The sequence below is a fragment of the Cebus imitator genome, unplaced genomic scaffold, assembly GCF_001604975.1.
Source record: "Cebus imitator isolate Cc_AM_T3 unplaced genomic scaffold, Cebus_imitator-1.0 Scaffold560, whole genome shotgun sequence".
NCBI classification, from domain to species: Eukaryota; Metazoa; Chordata; class Mammalia; order Primates; family Cebidae; genus Cebus; species Cebus imitator.
Genome location: NW_016107875.1, coordinates 855,523 through 874,990, shown reverse-complemented (window position 1 = coordinate 874,990; position 19,468 = coordinate 855,523). Strand labels below are relative to the sequence as shown.

The following is a 19,468-nucleotide window of genomic DNA, read 5'->3' as shown; positions in this document are numbered from 1 at the left end:
AAAAAAAAAAAAACAAAAAAACAAAGTCTTAAAAGTCTGCAATAGGACTCGTACAGGGGAGGGGGAAAGTCAGCAATAAAATTACTTCATAAAAATTTTTACTGAATCAGCTCAATAGCAGGATTTTTCCAGAGCTGAATTTTATTCCCCACATTTCTCCATGTTACTGCAAGTACTGTAAAGTCATAATTTATCATTGTTGAAGCTGGTTTTTCATTCCCTTTCTGATTTTTGCGCTAAAGCCTGTCAACAGTCTAGTTAAGTTAGACTGATGCATCAAATAAAATAATGACAGGCCACAACGACAGTATCAGATTTTAAACCTGTGTGGTCTAGTAGTAGAGTAGTTGTGTGTTTGATCAACTGAACTTGACCTTCTAGCTTAAAGATCTACTTAAATATGTGTGCATGTATATAATACATAGTCCTCCTCTTTTCCCAGTCATTAAAAAAAAATACAATTTGTGTTTATGCTCAGCTTGTAGTAAGCCATGAAGTTGAGTTACATGAACACTAAATTTCCAGAAAGTTGCTTAATTGCTTAATGTTTTGGACTTCATTATGATTAGGGAAAATGGAGTCAGGAAAAGCCTATGGGAGAATAATTTGTTTCCTGAGGAATAAAAGCGGTAGAAACCTACAAGAAACCACACATTAGGCTTTATGTTGTTACTTGTTGGCTTCATTCAGTTTGCACTTTTATTGTTTGTGAAACAGGTGGTTTTCTTTAGAGTTGCAATGCTTATATATTTTTAAAGGTTTCTACTAAAGTCATTTCTACATAGCATTGTTTTGAAAATTATATGATGTCAAATCCAGTCTCCAGTGCATATATTTTAACAGATTATACAAGGAAGTCAATACATGGTCTTTTAAACCTTTGTTTAAAAACAGGCCGGCTGGGCGAGGTGGCTCATTCCTGTAATCCCAGCACTGTGGGAGGCCGAGGCGGGCAGATCACTTGAGGTCAGGGGTTCAAGACCAGCCTGATGAACATGGTGAAACCCCTTTTTCTACTAAAAATACAAAAATGAACCAAACATGGTGGCACACACCTGTAATCCCAGCTACTCAGGAGGCTGAGTGCTTGAACCTGGAAGGTGGAGGTTGCAGTGAGCTGAGATAGTGCCACTGTGTGACAAAGGGAGACTCTATCTCAAAGAAAACAAAAACAAAAAAACAAGCCATGTTTAGGTCTTAGTAAATGGAAACCTTTCTCGAGTAGTGCTTTTCAAATAGTAAAAAAGTTTATTGTGTAAAGGAGGAAGGGAACTTAGCATCTGCATTGGAATCATTTTTTCCTATATCCTATTAGCTAATTCTGAGATTGTTTAATATGGTATCCACCCATTTCATTTGGCTGCACCCTTTGCTCTCATGAAAGTAAGACTGATTGTTCTAAATTGCTATGTATATGTGCTTTGGCACAGCATGAAGGTACCCTTAATCACATTGCCATTGTCTTTAAAACAGCTTGCAGTTATGACTACAAATAAAAGGGTGTGACAGGAGGGCATGACAGATAATGGTTTTTTTTCACCCCTTTTTAGCAGATCTGCTTTGTACTACTAGCCTTTTGTGTTCTCTGGACTACCTACTCTATTTTCTGTATGTTGTTCTAGTCAAGTAAAATGTGTTTGCATATTTGTCACTCTGACTTTAACTTGCCTAGAGCTGACCTCTTTGAATTCTTTTAATGGAGGCAGGCAAAACAATGTGTGGGAAGAAGTTGAGTGGCCTTGCTGCTGTTGGCACCCCCCCACCCCACTTCTATGATTAAATCCTTAAGTTGTCATTTTGTGTGACTCTTGTCCTCCAAATGTTTATTTACTTTTGTCTGGTTTAGAAATTTGGTTATAATTCCTTTTACTTTTCATTGCACATATTTACTGTGTAGTTTCTTTTTAAACAAGATTTTGTGGAAAAATGGCTGGTAGTTTCAGTGTTTAAATTGCTGAGAGACAATGTACTGACATGAGGAAAGGTTTTTTGTGTCCTACTTTATTCTGATTTGAAATAACTTTATCAAGTGTTGGAGGGGGAAGTAAATATAATGCAGAAATTAGAAAATTTCCTTGTTGCTTTAAGAGGTTACCTCTAACTTGTATTTGTAATGGATACCTTTAAGAGAAGGGAACTGACATTTAATGACCTTCATGGCAGTCTCATGTTAGCATTTATTCCTGTTTTACTGATTTAGAAATGGAGGATGAAATGGTTTGGCTCACCTTGAATTGTAATAATCCCCATGTGTCAAGGACAGGGCCAGGTGGAGATAATTGGCTCATGGAGGCAGTTTCTCCCATACTGTTGGCCTCTTGGTAGTGAGTTAAGTCTCAGGAGATCTGATGGTTTTATAAATGGGAATTCCCCTGCACAAGGTTTCTTGTCTGCTGCCGTGTAAGATGTGACTGCTGTGATTGTGAGGCCTTTATTAGTAGTGCGAGAACAGACTAATACAGAAGGTCAGAGGAAACAAGCATTTTGCATAGAATTGCAGACATATATCTTATTACAGGCACATACATGACTCCAAAGTTAGTGTTTTGTTCTAAACATATTTTCCATTTGAAGTGGCTTATAACTAAAGTCAGTTTGTCCTTCAGGAGATCTGTTAGATAGTGTAAGATATTTAATGTATGAAATCAGAATTTGATGATACTTAAAGAACAGTAATGAAAAAGAATAATGTCCAGTTTCTCATGGAATTCATTAGCAGCCTTACCTCGCTGCAGTACTTAACATGAATTTTAAAATTCAGTTTTCATGTTAAGGTTCTTCCATAGTCAGGTTAATTACCTTTTTTTAACAGATGATGAAACTGAGGTGCACACAGAAACTATAATAGGTCTTCTTAGCTTGAATCATAAGACCTTATGGTTCTTCGTGCTCTATTGTAACTGCTAAGTATTGCTAGATTGGAGATTCAGGCTTTCAGAAGAAAACAGTGGTTTACTGTAAACAGTACACAGTGATTCTTGATTGGGAATCAAGATACTTTAGGCAAGCAGTATCTCCAAATTCCTCTTTAATTCTCTCATCTTTAAAATGAAGAGTTTGAACCAAGTGATCTCAGTATCTCTCTAAATGCTTCAGAATGATTATGGTTTAAAAGCTTCAGAGGTCTGTGAATTTGAGAAAAGAGTTACTTATTTTTGCTAATCTCAGACTGACATTTAGCATTTCCTTCCACTGTCGTTCTACCAGTACCTGTGATTTTGTCATCAGCAGACATCATGAAAATATCATTTGTGTTGATCACAATTTGGAAATTATGATAACTAATAGACTTGTTATTAGAGCTTGTTATTTAATATGTTAAAAAGACGTATTATCATTAGTTTTTGAAACTTTAACTGTATTTTAATATAGTTGGTATTGTGCGTGTGTATACATTTTGCTTCAAAAAAGTATTCTGGTAGTTTATAGTCGTTACACACTTTCAGAAGTGTTTATGGAAGAAAGTTATATACTCTTGTGAATACAAAATGGCCAAGGTTGATAAGAAAAAAACGTTCTGGACACTGCTGTTTTTTTGCAGGAGCATGGCTGTGCGTGGATGAGGGAGGTGTCTCTACAGCAATATCTCAGGTTTCCGGAATGATGGGCTATCATTGTGTCACATTCCTCTAGTACTGAGCAAGCTAGATAGAGCAAAATGATGATAAAAATAAATTTATGATTAATTGGATATCGTTTTTGCAAGAATTAAGCTCGTAAGCAGTTGTTCCATTTGAGCGTTTAGGAGAAGACTTCTTATTTAAACTTACCTAATTTTTCAATCAGGAGGACTAGCTTGCCAAGAACAAAAGTTACCCACACAACACATGTACTGCACAGAATTATTTCTCAAACAGAAAATCATTTGGAAGGATACATTACTTTAAAAATGTTAGCACATTCACTGCTGAGTTTGTGTGTGTGTGTGTGTGTTTGCTTGCTTGGCTCTTAGTAACTGGTTATTGAGGGAGGAAATGGTAACAAATTTTTCATATTAGTAATAATTAGAAATACATACAAAACTTAGTAGCTTCATTGTGACACAAACACCATTGGAGTTCTCTCCTTTGGTGAGCCTGTTATTCCATTTGTAATGCATTTATCTTTAGATTCAGTAGGGTGGAATTTGCATTGAGTTAACAATGAGTTTTCTGATCCTTATCAGTCAGTATTAGGAGTGACTGTTTTTAATAGTGATAATGAGGCAGCTATTCCCAGGAGAAGACTTAGTCACTGGCAGAATTGTCAGAACCCTGAAATAGTTTGGGAAAACTCAGGATGGAAAAAGTAAGCTGTTTCAAAAACAGAATAAAAAGCTTGAGTTGCTTTTTTGGGAAGGTTGAGATGGGGATGGATGGAGGTAGCAAGAAACCAGTTGAACTTCTTGAAGCTTGTGAGCTGCCTAGAATGGAGAAGAGACTAGTACTGTTTATCTAAAATACTGGAGTGTAAACATGAAGGTTGGATTAAGACCAAGTTGGTAACAGCCATTAATGTGGAAGTATGTTTGTTCTCTGTGTAAATTGGCAAAATTTAATTTGGCTTTGAGAAAAAGAGAAATGCAGTAGCAAGTTGCTTTTGTTGTTGCCAGTTTGAGAGAAAAATTCAAGACACATTTCATGCCAAGAGAGTACTTCATTGGTGTTAGAGTGGGAGTGAGGAGTGCTCATGGACCTGTAGATTACACCACCCCAAACCAGGGTTTACTGATTAATAATGGAGACAGGATAATTTTTTGGCCTCATTAGGAAGAATGAAGATGAGAAATGTAGACCATGCCTTCAGGTATGTCTATCCTACCTCAATTTTAAGTGTAAAAAGAATCTTTTAGATTAGGGTTTCTTCATGGCTGCCTGCCTAGCAACATAACAAGCCCTAAAACCTTGTTTAGTTTTTCTCAAATCCAGAAATGATTCTATACCAAATCCAAACAAATCAAATCACTCTTAAGAGAATAAGTGAAAACATGTGTATCTGCCTTGGGTAGACTTTATCTATCTGCAGATTGGCTCAATTCTCTTTGCTAAGTAAATTTCTTAAACATCCTATGGTGACTGTCATCCAGTTTGGAGTTAAATACAAGATATGATAGCATTTTCTTATCTAAACAGTTTTATAAACTCTAATAACACTAACTTTTGTAGCTAGATCAGAATCAACCTATCACTGCCCCCCCCCCAAAAAAAACCCAGACATATATAAAGACAAAATAAGAACAAATGCTGTTTGATTACATTAAAACAATATACTGGATGTTGCAAGTTGCAATATTGTATTAGTCTGTTCTAACAGTGCTGTAAAAAACTGCCTGAGGTGCTGTAATTTATAAAGGAAAGAGGTTTAATTGACTCACAGTTCCACATGACTTGGGAGGCCTCAGGAAACTTACAATCATGGTGGAAGGTGAAGCAGACACCTTCTTCACAATGTGGCAGGAGGGTGAATGAACACAGGCGGAACTAGCAAACACTTATAAAACCATCAGATTGTGCTCGCTTCGACAGCACATACACTAAAATTGGAACGATACAGAGAAGATTAGCATGGCCCTGTGCAAGGATGACACGCAAATTTGTGAAGTGTTCCATGTTAAAAAAAAAAAAAAACAAAAACATCAGATCTTGTGAGAAGTCATTGACTATCGTGAGAACAGAATGGGGGAAACTGCCCCATGGTTCAGTTACTTCCACCTGTTCTCTCACTTGACATGTGAGGATTATGTGGTTTATACTTCAAGATGAGAGTTGGGTGGGAACACAAAGTCTAATCACATCATTGTGCTCCTCGCCTCTCCTAAATCTCATTTCCCTTTCACATTTCAAAGCCAATCATGCCTTCCCAGTAGTCCCCTAAAGTCTTAATTTGTTCCAGCGTTAACCCTAAAGTCCAAAGTCTCATATGAGACAAAGCAAGTCCCTTCCGCATAGCAGCCTGTAAAATCAAAAGCAAGTTGGTTACTTCCAAGATACCTTGGGGGTACAGGCATTGGGTAAATGTTCCTGTTGCAAATGGGAGAAAGTAGCCAAAGCAAAGGGACTACAGGTTCCATGCAAGTCTGAAATCTGGCTGGGCAGTCATTAAATCTTTTTTTTTTTTTTTTTTTTTTTTTTTTTTTTTTTTTTTTTTTTTTTTGTCTTTTTGAGTTGGAGTTTTGCTCTTGTTGCTGAGGCTGGAGTGCAATGGTATGATCTCGGCTCACTGCAACTTCTGCCTCCTGGGTTCAAGGGATTCTCCTCCCTTAGCCTCCAGAGTAGCTGGGATTACAGGTGTCTGCCACCATGCCCAGCTAATTATTAGTTAAATCTTAAAGTTCCAGGTCTGGCACGGTGGCTCACACCTGTAATCCCAGCACTTTGGGAGACCAAGGTGGGTGGATCACAAGGTCAGGAGTTCAAGCCCAGTCTGGCCAACATAGTGAAACCCCACCTCTACTATAAATACAAAAATTAGCCAGGCATGGTGGTGTGCGCATGTAATCCCAGCTACTTGGCAGGCTGAGGCAGGAGAATCCTGTGAACTCGGGAGGTGGAGGTTGCAGTGAGCTGAGATCACACCATTGCACTCCAGCCCAGGCAGTAGTGCAAGACTTCATCTCAAAAAAAAAAAAAAAAAAAAAAAAAAATTGGAAGTTCCAAAATGATCTTCATGTCTCACATCCAGGTCATGCTGATGCAAGATTTGGGCTCCCGTGGCCTTGGGCAGCTCCACTCCTGTGATTCTGCAGGGTACGGCCCCCCTCATGGAGCTTTCATGGGCTGGCATTGAGTGTCTGTGACTTTTCCAGATGCACGGTGCCAAACAAAAAAGAAAAGAAAAGAGAAAAAAAACCAAAAAAACAAAAAACAGATGCACGGTGCCAGCTGTCAGCGGCCCTGCCATTCTGGGGTCCGGAAGATGGTGATGGCCTCCTTCTCACAGCTCCACTAGGCTGTGCCCTGGTATGGACTCTGGGGGCTTCCACCCCACATTTCTCTTCCACACTGCCCTAGCATAGGTTCTCCATGAGGACTTCACCCTGCGGCAAACTTCTGCCTGATCATCCAGGGGTTTCCATATATCCTCTGAAATCTAGGCGGAGGTTCTCAAACTTAAATTCTTCTTTGTACCCACATACCTAACACCGTGTGTAAGCTGCCAAGGCTTGAGGCTTGCACCTTTTCAAGCAACGGCCTCAACTGTCTGCTGGCCCGTTTTCACCCCAACTGGAACGCAGAGCACCAAGTCCCGAGACTGCACAAAGCAGCAAGGCTATGGGCCTAGCCCAGGAAACCATTTTTTTCCTCCTGGGTCTCCAGGCCTGTGATGGGAAGGGCTGCTGTTAAGATCTCTGCCCTGCTTTGGAGACATTTTCCCCATCGTCTTGGCAATTAATATTTGACTCCTGTTACTTACGCAGATTTCTGTAGCTGCCTCAAATTTCTCCTCAGAAAGTGAGCTTTTCTTTTCTGTCACATTATTAGGCTGCAAATTTTCAAACCTTGTATGCTCTACTTCCCTTTTAAACATAAGTTCCAATTCCAAACCATCTCTTTGTGAATGCATAGAATTGAATGTTTTTAAGAGCACCCAAGTCACCTCCTGAAAGCTTTGCTGCTTAAACATTTCTTCTGTGAGATACCCTAAATCATCTGTCTCAAGTTCAAAGTTCCACAGATCTCTAGGGTAGGGGCAAAATGCTGCCAGTTTCTTTGCTAAAGCATAGCAAGAGTCACCTTTTTTACAGTTCCCAGTAAGTCCTCATCTTCATCTGAGACCACCTCATCCTGAACTTCATTGTCCAGGAGGTAAAATGCTATCAGCATTTTGGTCAGAGCCATTTAACAAGTCTCTAGGAAGTTCCAAACTTTCCCACATCTTCCTGTCTTCTTCTGAGTCCTGCAAACTGTTCCTACCTTTGCCTTTTACCCAGTTCCAAAGTCACCTCTACATTTTTGGGTATCTTTATGGCAGTGTCCCACTCTTGGTACCAATTTACTATATTAGTCTGTTCTCACACTGCTATAAAAAACTGCCTGAGACTGGGTAATTTATAAAGAAAAGAGGTTTAATTGACTCACAGTTCCACATGGCTGGGGAGACCACGGGAAATTTACAATCATGGCAGAAAGTGAAGCAGACACCTTCTTCACAATGTGGCAGGAGGGAGAATGGACGCAGGAGGAACCACCAAATGCTTATAAAACCATCACATCTCGTGAGAATTCACCTCACTATTAGGAGAACACATGTATTCTCTCCCTTGATATTCAGGGGTTATGGGGATTATAATTCAAGATGAGATTTGGCTGGGGACACAAAGCCTAACCATATCACATACATTAGAAACTTCTTTGCGTATGAGACAGAGTCTTGGTCTGCCATGCAGGCTGGAGTGCAGTGGCATGATCACAGCTTACTGTACCCTCGACCTTCCAGGCTCAGGTGATCCTCCCATCTCAGCCTCCCAGGCAGCTAAGACCACAGGCATGTCGCCATGCCTGACTAATTTTTTTTTGAGAGCTGAGGTCTCTCTTTTTTGCCCAACCTGGTCTGGAACTCCTAGGCTCAAGTGATCTTCCCAGTTCGGACTCCCAAAGTGTTGGGATTACAGCGTGAGCCACTGTGCCCAGCCCTGAAAACCTGAAATTTAGTGTTGGGAATAATAAAGATACAAAAAAAAATTGATTTGGTTGCCATCTTAAGGCACATTCTAGAGTTTATTGTGTTTATCAATTTCTCACAACTTAAGTGGAAACAGTTTTACAGTGCTTTGACACACTGTATGTACCCTTGCATCAGGAAACAATGTGAGATAAAGAGGTACCCAAGTACACACCTTGGTGTAAACTACTGAGCCGCCTCCTGGAAGGGAAGCTGCCGTCTTCCTGAGGTGTGCCAGGTTGGGTATCATACACATGTTTGTCCCCACCTTGAGTCCATTCCCTGGGAACCGACTGGGGTATCATATGACATAGGAACAGCTGAAAATAATGGAGTTACAGATGATTTACATATCAGACAGTAGTAACAGGTATGTATACAAAGATAATGGTAAGATAATTATCAAGTTTTTATTATACACACAATAAATTTTTGTTTTAGAAAAATTAGAGAACACAATAAATGAAAGGAGAAAATAAAACCTTGTTGGAAAAATTTAATCTGGGGGAAAAAAAAGACATGAACTAAAACGTTTTGAACTTATATCACTATTCTTATGCTTTTATATTGTATTTTTTATTGAAATATTAAATGTGCATTGTTTAGTCGGTAGCTGTTTAAGACTTGTTTTGAAAAGCAGCTGTCTTTCTCTCACTTTGTTCTCCCACTTCACCCTCCTGGAGGCTTTCTTTTAGCTTATTATGTTTGCATTTACCTCCGTGGTTTTTTTGTTTGTTTTGTTTGTTTGCTTGTTTGTTTTTGAGACAGAGCTTCGCTCTTGTTGCCCAGGCTGGAGTGCAATAAGAGCTTGTTTTTGAGACAGAGCTTCGCTCTTATTGCCAAGTTGGCTCGCTGCAACCTCCGCATCCCAGGTTCAAGCGATTCTCCTGCCTTAGCCTCCCAAGTAGCTGAGATTACAGGCATGTTCTTAACAGCGTTCTTGTGTTCTGATTTCTTGATTTCTCAGCTTCAGGTTATATCTTTTGATTTCCCATTGTGGCACATGAGGATTTAGTTCTTCTCACTCCTAGGAATTTCCCCCTCCCCATTTCCCTGGTATAGGTATTTATAACATTGCTTAGACTGGTATTCAGTGTTGACACATTCAGACTGAAATTGCTATTCACAGTTAAGCCATGTAGTAATTGTGACTACTTTTACTTTATTACTTTTGGTTTTCCATGAAATTTATATTTTTCTTTGTTTACTTTTCTATGAACTTCTCACTAATTTAGTTCAAATTGTAAGTTGTCCTTATTTACTTTCAGGAAGGCCAGACACTTCAAGTATTCTTTTAGCTTCATATGCCTGAAGATGTGTTACCATCTGGACTGGTTGCCTACTCGATTTATGCATACCTGTTTTCTTGGGACTTCCCTTTATCCAGGACCTTAGAGATACTCATTACCTCTTTGTGTTGGATTACCTGTTTTTTTAGATCTCAGGTCTTGTTGATTTAGTCTTTGGTTTTGGCAGAACAGGTTCTCCAAGTAGCTGCCTGTGAAAGGGTTTATGTAAGTTAAACTTTGAGATCCTAATAGGCTGAAAATTCTGTTCTTACTCTTGGTTGTATGGCTGGTATAGAACTTTAGCTTGAAAATTTTCCTTTGGAATTTTAAAGGCAAATTCCATTGTTTTCTAGTTTCTTCCATGCTTCTTGCATTGCTCTTGAAGACCAAAGCCATTACTGATTTTTCATGTTATAAGTTATTTTCTTTCTCCCTCAGCATTAGAAATTTCACAATAATCTGCCTTAATGTGGTGAGGCGCTTGATGCTGAGTCACTGGATGAATCCTTTCCATCATTGTGAGTAATTGGTGAACCCCTGCAATCTGGGGACTACTTTTGCATTATTTTGTTGATGACTTTCTTTCCTCCTTTTTTCTTCTTTGGTTTTCTCTTGAACTCCTGTTACTCAGATATTGAACATTTTGAACTAGTCTTCCAATGTTCCAGTGTTTTTTCTCCTTTTTTTTTTTCATTTCTATTTTTTTTGAGTTTTTCATTTCTACTGAGAAAGCATACTTGTGCTTGCTCTCTATCTCCTTTTAGTCTTTTTTTTTTTTATAGTATACTGCTCTCATTTTAATATTTTCCCTTATACTTCTAAAAATACTAATGATTTGTTTTTTCTCCAGAGGTTTCTTATGCCTGCATGGTCTCTATCAGGAATTGATTACATAATTTGCAGGGTTGAGTACAAGATGAAAATATGGAGCCCCTTGTTCAACGTTGATTAAACAATTCCATTACATGCTGGGTGCAGTGGCTCACGTCTGTATCCCAGCACTTTGGGAGGTTGAGGTGAATGAATCCCTTGAGCTTAGGAGTTCGAGACCAGCCTGGGCAACATGTCAAATCTCCGTCTCTACCAAAAAAAAAAAAAAAAAAAGTTGTTTGAGCCCTATGGCACATGCCTGTAGTCTCAGCTACTCAGGTGACTGCGGTGGGAGGAACGCTTGAATCTGAGTGGTTGAGGTGCATTGGGCTGAGATCATGCCACTGCACTCCAGCCTGGGTAACAGAGCAAGATCATCTAAAAAAAATAAATACATAAAAGAATATCGAGCAGCAACAGCAGAGTATTAAACCAATTATCGGATTCAAAGTCCACAGCTCTGTGTGACTGTCCAAGTCACATGCCTATAAAGTTGATCCTGGTCTCTTTTTTTTTTTTTCCAGTTTGTTTTTCTTGCTTTTATCTCGAACTTCTATGCTACAGATGTCTAGCAGTTCTTGGCTGTTTGTTCATATTCAATAGTAAGATTCTGAAAAGCTGATTAGAAGCTCTGAAAATGCAAGTAGGGCTTATCAGCTAACTAAGCTTCACTGTGGGATGATCTGGTTGGCAAATTTAGACTGGGGAATTTTTCAGTATCTCTGCATTTCTACTCTTGGGATAATTAATGACTTGGGATAATTAATGACTGATCAGATTTCCCACAGAAATCTCTTCCCAGTGAAAGAGATTTCCTCTCCCTGTAAGTTAAAGGCCTTAACTGTGTCAGCCTTTTGGGAACGGTATTGGTAGAAGGGTCTTGGGTAAGTGATGTGTTAGAGATGATTCATACTAGCTTATTGGAGCCGAGTGTTAAATTTTCAGAAATTTTGCAAGCCAGTTGCTAAATATAATAATTATTTAAAATTATACAGATTTATAGTTCAGTTATATAAAACAACAAGGTAAATACAAAAATTAGCCAGACGAGGTGGTGCATGCTTGTAGTCCCAGCTACTTGAGAGGTTGAGGTGGAAGAAACCTTTGAGCCCAGGAAGGTAGAGGTTGCAGTGAGCCGAGATTGTGTCACTGCATTCCAGCCTGGGTGACAGAGTGAGACTCTGTCTCAAAAAAAAAGTAAAGGTAGTAAATACTAAAAACTCATCAGTTTGTAATTATTTTGTTACATTGTGTTCTTATGGATGCTCTCAAGGTTATTCACTCCTGTTCTGTCTGTATGGTGAACTACTGTATGGTAATATGCTACTGTGCATGTCTTCTGAAAGGTGTTCACTGACATCATTTGGTAGCTTGAAGCTGCCATGGTAAGATATTTTTTTACCACAGAATCAGCAAATACTACAAATAACTGCCCTCATTCTCCCCATTCCCCCCAGCCGGTAAACATTTACCAGCCCACCATGGGCTGGGATCTGGCATGGACATGTTCACTTAAACTGCCCCACCTTATATGGTGATCCCTAGTCCAGGTAATCCCCTGTTTTAACCCTATGCGGAGATCATCTTCAACCTTTTGCAAAGGTGGGCATATGCCTGCCTGCCAGTAAGTAAGGGAATATGGGAACTGGATTACATTTCAGAAAAATTTTCTGTTAATCCTTCCCATATTATCTTCTATTTCTAATTTAGGAACATTTTGTAGGAGAATGTTCCCTGATGCTTCCCTTAGGGTTTGGTGTTTTGGGGTATATCTGAGTCCTTTAGCTCTTACTCATTTGTTTTTCAGCTTTTAAAATTTATGGCTATAATCTCCATTTCTCTTTGACCATATGAGTTTGTCTTTAAATTTCCCTTGGTCTTTGGGGAAGGATCAACAAAGAGCTATGTGTTTAGTCAACCATCCTTACCCAGAAGTCTGGGATATAATTCTTCATTTAAAAAAAAAAATAGCTAAATAAGCAAGGCATGGTGGCTCACACCTGTAATCCCAACACTTTGGGAGGCAGAGGTGGGCAGATCACCTGAAGTCAGGAGTTTGAAACCAGCCTGACCAATGTGGAGAAACCTCGTCTCTGCTAAAAATGCAAAATTAGCCAGGCGTGGTGGCACATGCCTGTATTCTGAGCTACTCCAGAGGCTGAGGCAAAAGAATGGCTTGAACCCCGAAGGCAGAGGTTGCGGTGAGCCGAGATTGTGCCATAGCACTCCAGCCTGGGCAACAAGAGTGAAACTCCCTCTGGGGAAAAAAAAAAAAAAGGTAAATAACTTCAACAGTTTAAGTTATAAATAGGCATAACCAATCCCCTGTTGATTTGAACTCATGTATATGTCCAGTCAGTAAAATTTTTTTTACTGATTTTGGAATATTTTTTATTTCTGTAAAGAAAGAAGTAACCATCTATATGTAATTGTTCAACCACATGACCTGTATTTGTTTTGTTTTTGTTTTGTTTTGTTTTTTATTGCGTTTTAGGTTTTGGGGTACACGTGAAGAACATGTAATACTATATGCAACATGTTCTTCACGTGTACCCCAAAACCTAAAACGCAATAAAAAAATATATTGTTGCATAGGTACACACATGGCAATGTGATTTGCTGCCTTCCTCCCCTTCACCTATATCTGGCATTTCTCCCCATGCTATCACTCCCCAACTCCCCACCCCCTGCAGTCCCTCTCCTATTTCGCCTGAAACAGACCCCAGTGTGTGATGGTCCCCTCCCTGTGTCCATGTGTTCTCATTGTTCAACACCCTCCTATGAATGAGAACATGCAGTGTTTGATTTTCTGTTCTTGTGTCAGTTTGCTGAGAATGATGGTTTCCAGGTCCATCCATGTCCCTACAAAGGACACGAACTCATCGTTTTTGATGGCTGCATAATATTCCATGGTGTATATATGCCACATTTTCCCTGTCCAGTCTATCATCGATGGGCATTTGGGTTGGTTCCAGGTCTTTGCTATTGTAAACAGTGCTGAACTGAACATTTGTATGCATGTGTCCTTAGAGTAGAACGATTTATAATCGTTTGGATATATACCCAGTTATGGGATTGCTGGGTCAAATGGAATTTCTATTTCTAGGTCCTTGAGGAATTGCCACACTGTCTTCCACAATGGTTGAACTAATTTACACTCCTACCAACAGTGGAAAAGTGTTCCTATTTCTCCACATCCTCTCCAGCATCTGTTGTCTCTAGATTTTTTAATGATTGCCATTCTCACTGGTGTGAGGTGGTATCTCAGTGTAGTTTTGATTTGCATTTCTCTGATGACCAGTGATGATGAGCATTTTTTCATATGTTTGTTGGCCTCATGTATGTCTTCTTTTATAAAGTGTCTGTTCATATTCTTCACCTTCTTTTGAACGGGCTTGTTTGTTTTTTTCTTGTAAATTTGTTTTAGTTCTGTGTGGATTCTGGATATTGGCCCTTTGTCAGATGGGTAGATTGCAAATTTTTTCCTGTTCTGTTGGTTGCCGATTCACTCTAATGACTGCTTCTTTTGCTGTGCAGAAGCTGTGGAGTTTGATTAGGTCCCATTTGTATATTTTGGCTTTTGTTGCCAGTGCTTTTGGTGTTTTAGTCATGAAGTCCTTGCCTATGCCTATGTCCCAAATGGTTTTGCCTAGATTTTCTTCTAAGGTTTTTATGGTGTTAGGTCTTATGTTTAAGTCTTTAATCCATCTGGTGTTAATTTTAGTGTAAGTTGTCAGGAAGGGGTGCCGTTTCTGCTTTCTGCACATGGCTAGCCAGTTTTCCCAACACCATTTATTAAACAGGGAATCCTTTCCCCATTGCTTGTTTTTGTCAGGTTTGTCAAAGATCAGATAGTTGTAGATGTGTGGTGTTGTCTCCGAGACCTTGTTCTGTTCCATTGGTCTATATCTCTGTTTTGGTACCAGTACCATACTGTTTTGATTACTGTAGATTTGTAGTATAGTTCGAAGTCAGGAACTGTGATGCCTCCAGCATTGTTCTTTTTGCTTAGAATTGACTTGGCCGTGTGGGCTCTCTTTTGGTTCCATATGAGGTTTAAGGTGGTTTTTTCCAGTTCTGTGAAGAAGGTCCTTGGTAGCTTGATGGGAATAGTGTTGAATCTGTAAATTACTTTGGGCGGTATGGTCATTTTTATGATACTGATTCTTCCTAACCATGAGCATGGAATGTTTCTCCATCTGTTTGTGTCCTCTCTGATTTCGTTGAGCAGTGGTTTGTAGTTCTCCTTTAAGAGGTCCTTTACATCCTGCGTTAGTTGTATTCCTAGATATTTTATTCTCTTTGTAGCAGTTGTGAATGGCAGTTCGATCTTGATTTGGCCCTCTTTAAGTCTGTTACTGGTGTATAGGAATGCTTGTGATTTTTGCACGTTGATTTTATATCTGAGACTTTGCTGAAGATGCTTTTCAGTTTCAGGAGATTTTGGGCTGAGATGATGTGGTATTCTAAATATACAAACATGTTCTCTGCAAATAGAGACAATTTGACTTCCTCCTTTCCTAATTGAATATCCTTTATGTCTTTTTCTTGCCTGATTGCTCTGACTAGAACTTCCAGTACTATATTGAATAGGAGTGGTGAGAGAGGGCATCCTTGTCTAGTGCCAGATTTCAAAGGGAATGCTTCCAGTTTTTGCCCATTCAGTATGATATTGGCTGTGGGTTTGTCATAAATAGCTTTTATTATTTTGAGATACATTCTATCAATACCTAGTTTATTGAAGGTTTTTAGCATAAAGGGCTGTTGAATTTGTCAAAGGCCTTCTCTGCATCTATTGAGATAATCATGTAGTTTTTGTCTTTGGTTCTGTTTATGTGGTGAATTATGTTTATAGACTTGCGTATGTTGAACCAGCCTTGCATCCCCGGGATGAGGCCTACTTGATCATGGTGGATAAGCTTTTTGATGTTCTGTTGCAATCTGTTTGCCAGTATTTTATTGAAGATTTTTGCATCTATGTTCATCATGGATATTGTCCTGAAGTTTTCTTTTCTTGTTGAGTCTCTGCCAGGTTTTGTTATCAGGATGATGTTGGTCTCATAAAGTGATTTGGGAAGGATTCCCTCTTTTTGGATTGTTTGGAATAGTTTCAGAAGGAATGGTACCAGCTCCTCTTTGTATGTCCGGTAGAATTTGGCTGTGAACCCATCTGGACCTGGACTTTTTTTGGTTGGTAGGCTCTTAATTGCTGCCTCAACTTCAGCCCTTGTTATTGGTCTATTCAGAGTTTTGACTTCTTCCTGGTTTAGGCTTGGGAGGATGCAAGTGTCCAGGAATTTATCCATTTCTTGCAGGTTTGCTTGTTTATGTGCATAGAGTTGTTTGTAATAATTTCTGATGATGGTTTGTATTTCTGTGGCATCTGTGGTGATATCTCCTTTATCATTTTTTATTGCATCTGTTAGATTATTCTCTCTTTTTTATTATTCTGGCTGTTGGTCTATTTTGTTGATCTTTTGAAAAACGAAGTCTTGGATTTATTGATTATTTTGGAAGGGTTTTTTTGTGTCCCTATCTCCTTCAGTTCTGCTCTGATCTTAGCTATTTCTTGTCTTCTACTAGGTTTTGAGTTTTTTTTAATCTCGCTCCTCTAGCTCTTTCAATTTTGACGATAGGGAGTCGATTTTAGATCTTTCCTTGCTTCTCATTTGGGCATTTATTGCTATATATTTTCCTCTAGACACTGCTTTAAATGTGTCCCAGAGATTCTGGTACATTGTTTCTTCATTCTCGTTGGTTTCAAAGAACATCTTTATTTTTTCCTTCATTTCATTGTTTATCCAGTCAACATTCAAGACCCATTTGTTCAGTTTCCATGAAGCTGTGCGATTCTGAGTTAGTTTCTGAATTCTGAGTTCTAACTTGATTGCACTGTGGTCTGAGAGACTGTTTGTTATGATTTCTGTTCTTTTGCATTTGCTGAGGAGTGATCTACTTCTAATTATGTGCTCAATTTTAGAGTAGGTGTGATGTGATGCTGAGAAGAATGTATATTCTGTAGATTTGGGATGGAGAGTTCTGTAAATGTCCATTAGGTTTGCGTGGTCCAGGTCTGAGTTCAAGTCCTGGATATTCTTGTTAATTTTCTGTCTGGTTGATCAGTCTGATACTGACAATGGGGTGTTAGAGTCTCCCACTATTATTGTGTGGGAGTCTAAGTCTCTTTGTAAGTCATTAAGAACTTCCTTTATGTAGCTGGGTGCTCCTGTATTGGGTGTGTATATATTTAGGATTGTTAGCTCTTCTTGTTGCATTGATCCTTTTACCATTATGTAATGTCCTTCTTTGTCTCTTTCGGTCTTTGTTGGTTTAAAGTCTATTTTATCAGAGACTAGGATTGCAACTTCTGCTTTTTTTTTTGCTCTCCGTTTGCTTGATAAATCTTCCTCCATCCCTTTAATTTGAACCTTTGTGTATCTTTGCATGTGAGATGGGTTTCCTAGATACAGCACACTGATGAGTTTTGGCTTTTTGTCCAATTTGCCAGTCTGTGTCTTTTGATTGGGGTTTTAGCCCATTTATATTTAGGGTTAATATTTTTATGTGTGAATTTGATCCTGCCATTTTGATGCTAATTGGTTGTTTTGCCCGTTAGTTGATGCAGTTTCATCATTGTGTTGGTGCTCTTTACCATTTGGTATGTTTTTCAAGTGGCTAGTATTCGTTGTTCCTTTCTGTTTAGTGCTTCTTTCAGGAGCTCTTATAAAACAGGCCTGGTGATGATGAAATCTCTGAGTAATTGCTTGTTCGTAAAGGATTTTGTTTCTCCTTCGCTTATGAAGCTTAGTTTGGCTGGATATGAAATTCTGAGTTGAAAGTTCTTTTCTTTAAGGATGTTGAATATTGGCCCCCACTCTCTTCTGGCTTGTAGGCTTTCTGCTGAGAGATCTGTTAAGAGTCTGATGGGCTTCCCTTTGTGGGTAACCCAACCTTTCTCTCTGGCTGCCGTTAGCATTTTCTCCTTCATTTCAACCCTAGAGAATCTGACGATTATGTGCCTTGGGGTTGCTCTTCTTGGGGAATATCTTTTTGGTGTTCTCTTTATTTCCTGGACTTTAATATTGGCCTGCCCTGCTAGCTTGGGGAAGTTTTCCTGGATAATATCCTGAAGAGTATTTTCCAGCTTGGAGTCATTCTCTCTGTCACATTCAGGTACGCCTATCAAACGTAGATTAGGTCTTTTCACATAGTCTCATATTTCTTGGAGACTTTGTTCATTTCTTTTTGCCCTTTTATTTCTCTAATCTTGCTTTTTCGTTTTATTTCATTGAGTTGATCTTCAACCTCTGATATCCTTTCTTCTGCTTGATCAGTTCGGCTATTGAAGCTTGTGTATGCTTCGTGAAGGTCTCATGTTATGTTTTTCAGTGCCATCAATTCATTTATGTTTGTCTCTAAGCTGTTTATTCTCGTTAGCATTTTGTCAAACCTTTTTTCAAGGTTCTTAATTTCTTTGCATTGGATTAGAACATGTTCTTTTAACTCAGAGAAGTTTCTTACTACCCACCTTCTGAAACCTGTTTCTGTCAATTCATCACACTTATTCTCTATCTAGCCTTGTTTCCTTGCTGGTGAGGAGTTGTGATCCCTTGAAGGAGGAGAGGCATTCTGGTTTTGGGTGTTTTCATCCTTTTAGCACTGGTTTCTTCCCATCTTTGTGGATTTATTTACCTGTGGTCTTTGTAGTTGTTGACTTTCAGATGGGGTCTCTGAGTGGACGTCCAGTTTGTTGATGATGAAGTTATTTCTTTCTGTTTCTTAGTTTTCCTTCTAACAGTCGGGCCCCTCTGCTGTAGGACTGCTGGAGGTCCACTCCAGGCCCTGCTTGCCTAGGGATCACCTGCAGCAGCTGCAGAATACTGAGGATTGCTGCCAGTTTCTTCTTCTGCTATCTTTGTCCCAGAAGGATACCCGCCAGATGTCAGTCTGAGCTCTCCTTTGTGAAGTGACTCTTTGGATATACGGGGGTCAGAGAGATGCTTGAGGAGACTGTCTGTCCTCTATAGGAGCTCAAGTGCTGAGCTGTGAGCTCTGTTGTTCCATTCAGAGCTGCTGGGAAGGTACGTGTAAGTCTGCTGCAGCAGAACTCATAAATGCCTTTTTTTCCCCTGGTGCTCTGTCCCAGGAAGGTAGGTCTTTATTTATAAGTTTCTGTCGCACTGCTGCCTTTTTTCAGGTCTGCCCTGCCCAGCAAGGAGACAACCTAGTCACTGTCTGCCTGCAGAGGCTTTGCTGAGCTGCTGTGGGCTCTGCCCAGCTGCCATGTGAACTTCCCTGCAGTCCTGTTTATAGGGATATAGTTAGAACTGCCTCAGCAATGGTTATAGGGGTATAGTTAGAACTACCTCAGCAATGGTGGCCCACGTCTGTAATGGTGGACTCCATCTGTAATGGCGGACTGCCTCGGCAATGGTGGGCTGCCTCAGCAATGGCGGACTACCTCAGTAGTGGTGGACTGCCTCGGTAATGGCGGACACCCCTCCCCCACAGAGCGGACGGTCCTGGTTTTCAGCTGTGCTTGCTGTGAACCTCTCAATCTAGAGTGTTTCAGATTGCTGTTTTTTTGTGAGGGTGGAACTCGCCGAGCCTGATCACCTGGCTCCCTGCCTCAGACCCCCCCTGCCTTTTTTTTTTTTTTTTTTTTTTTT

At 39.6% G+C, this 19,468-nt stretch overlaps 1 protein-coding gene and 1 non-coding gene across 2 annotated transcripts in view; both read left to right on the top strand.

Annotated features, from left to right (window-relative positions):
* FBXO34 (F-box protein 34) overlaps window positions 1-19,468 on the top strand; it is a 91,032-nt gene that overhangs the window by 32,433 nt on the left and 39,131 nt on the right. The gene's annotated exons all lie outside the window — the stretch shown is intronic.
* Window positions 5,489-5,594, top strand: LOC119469064. Its single transcript, XR_005197883.1, has one exon. It is a non-coding gene; the product is annotated as a U6 spliceosomal RNA (small nuclear RNA).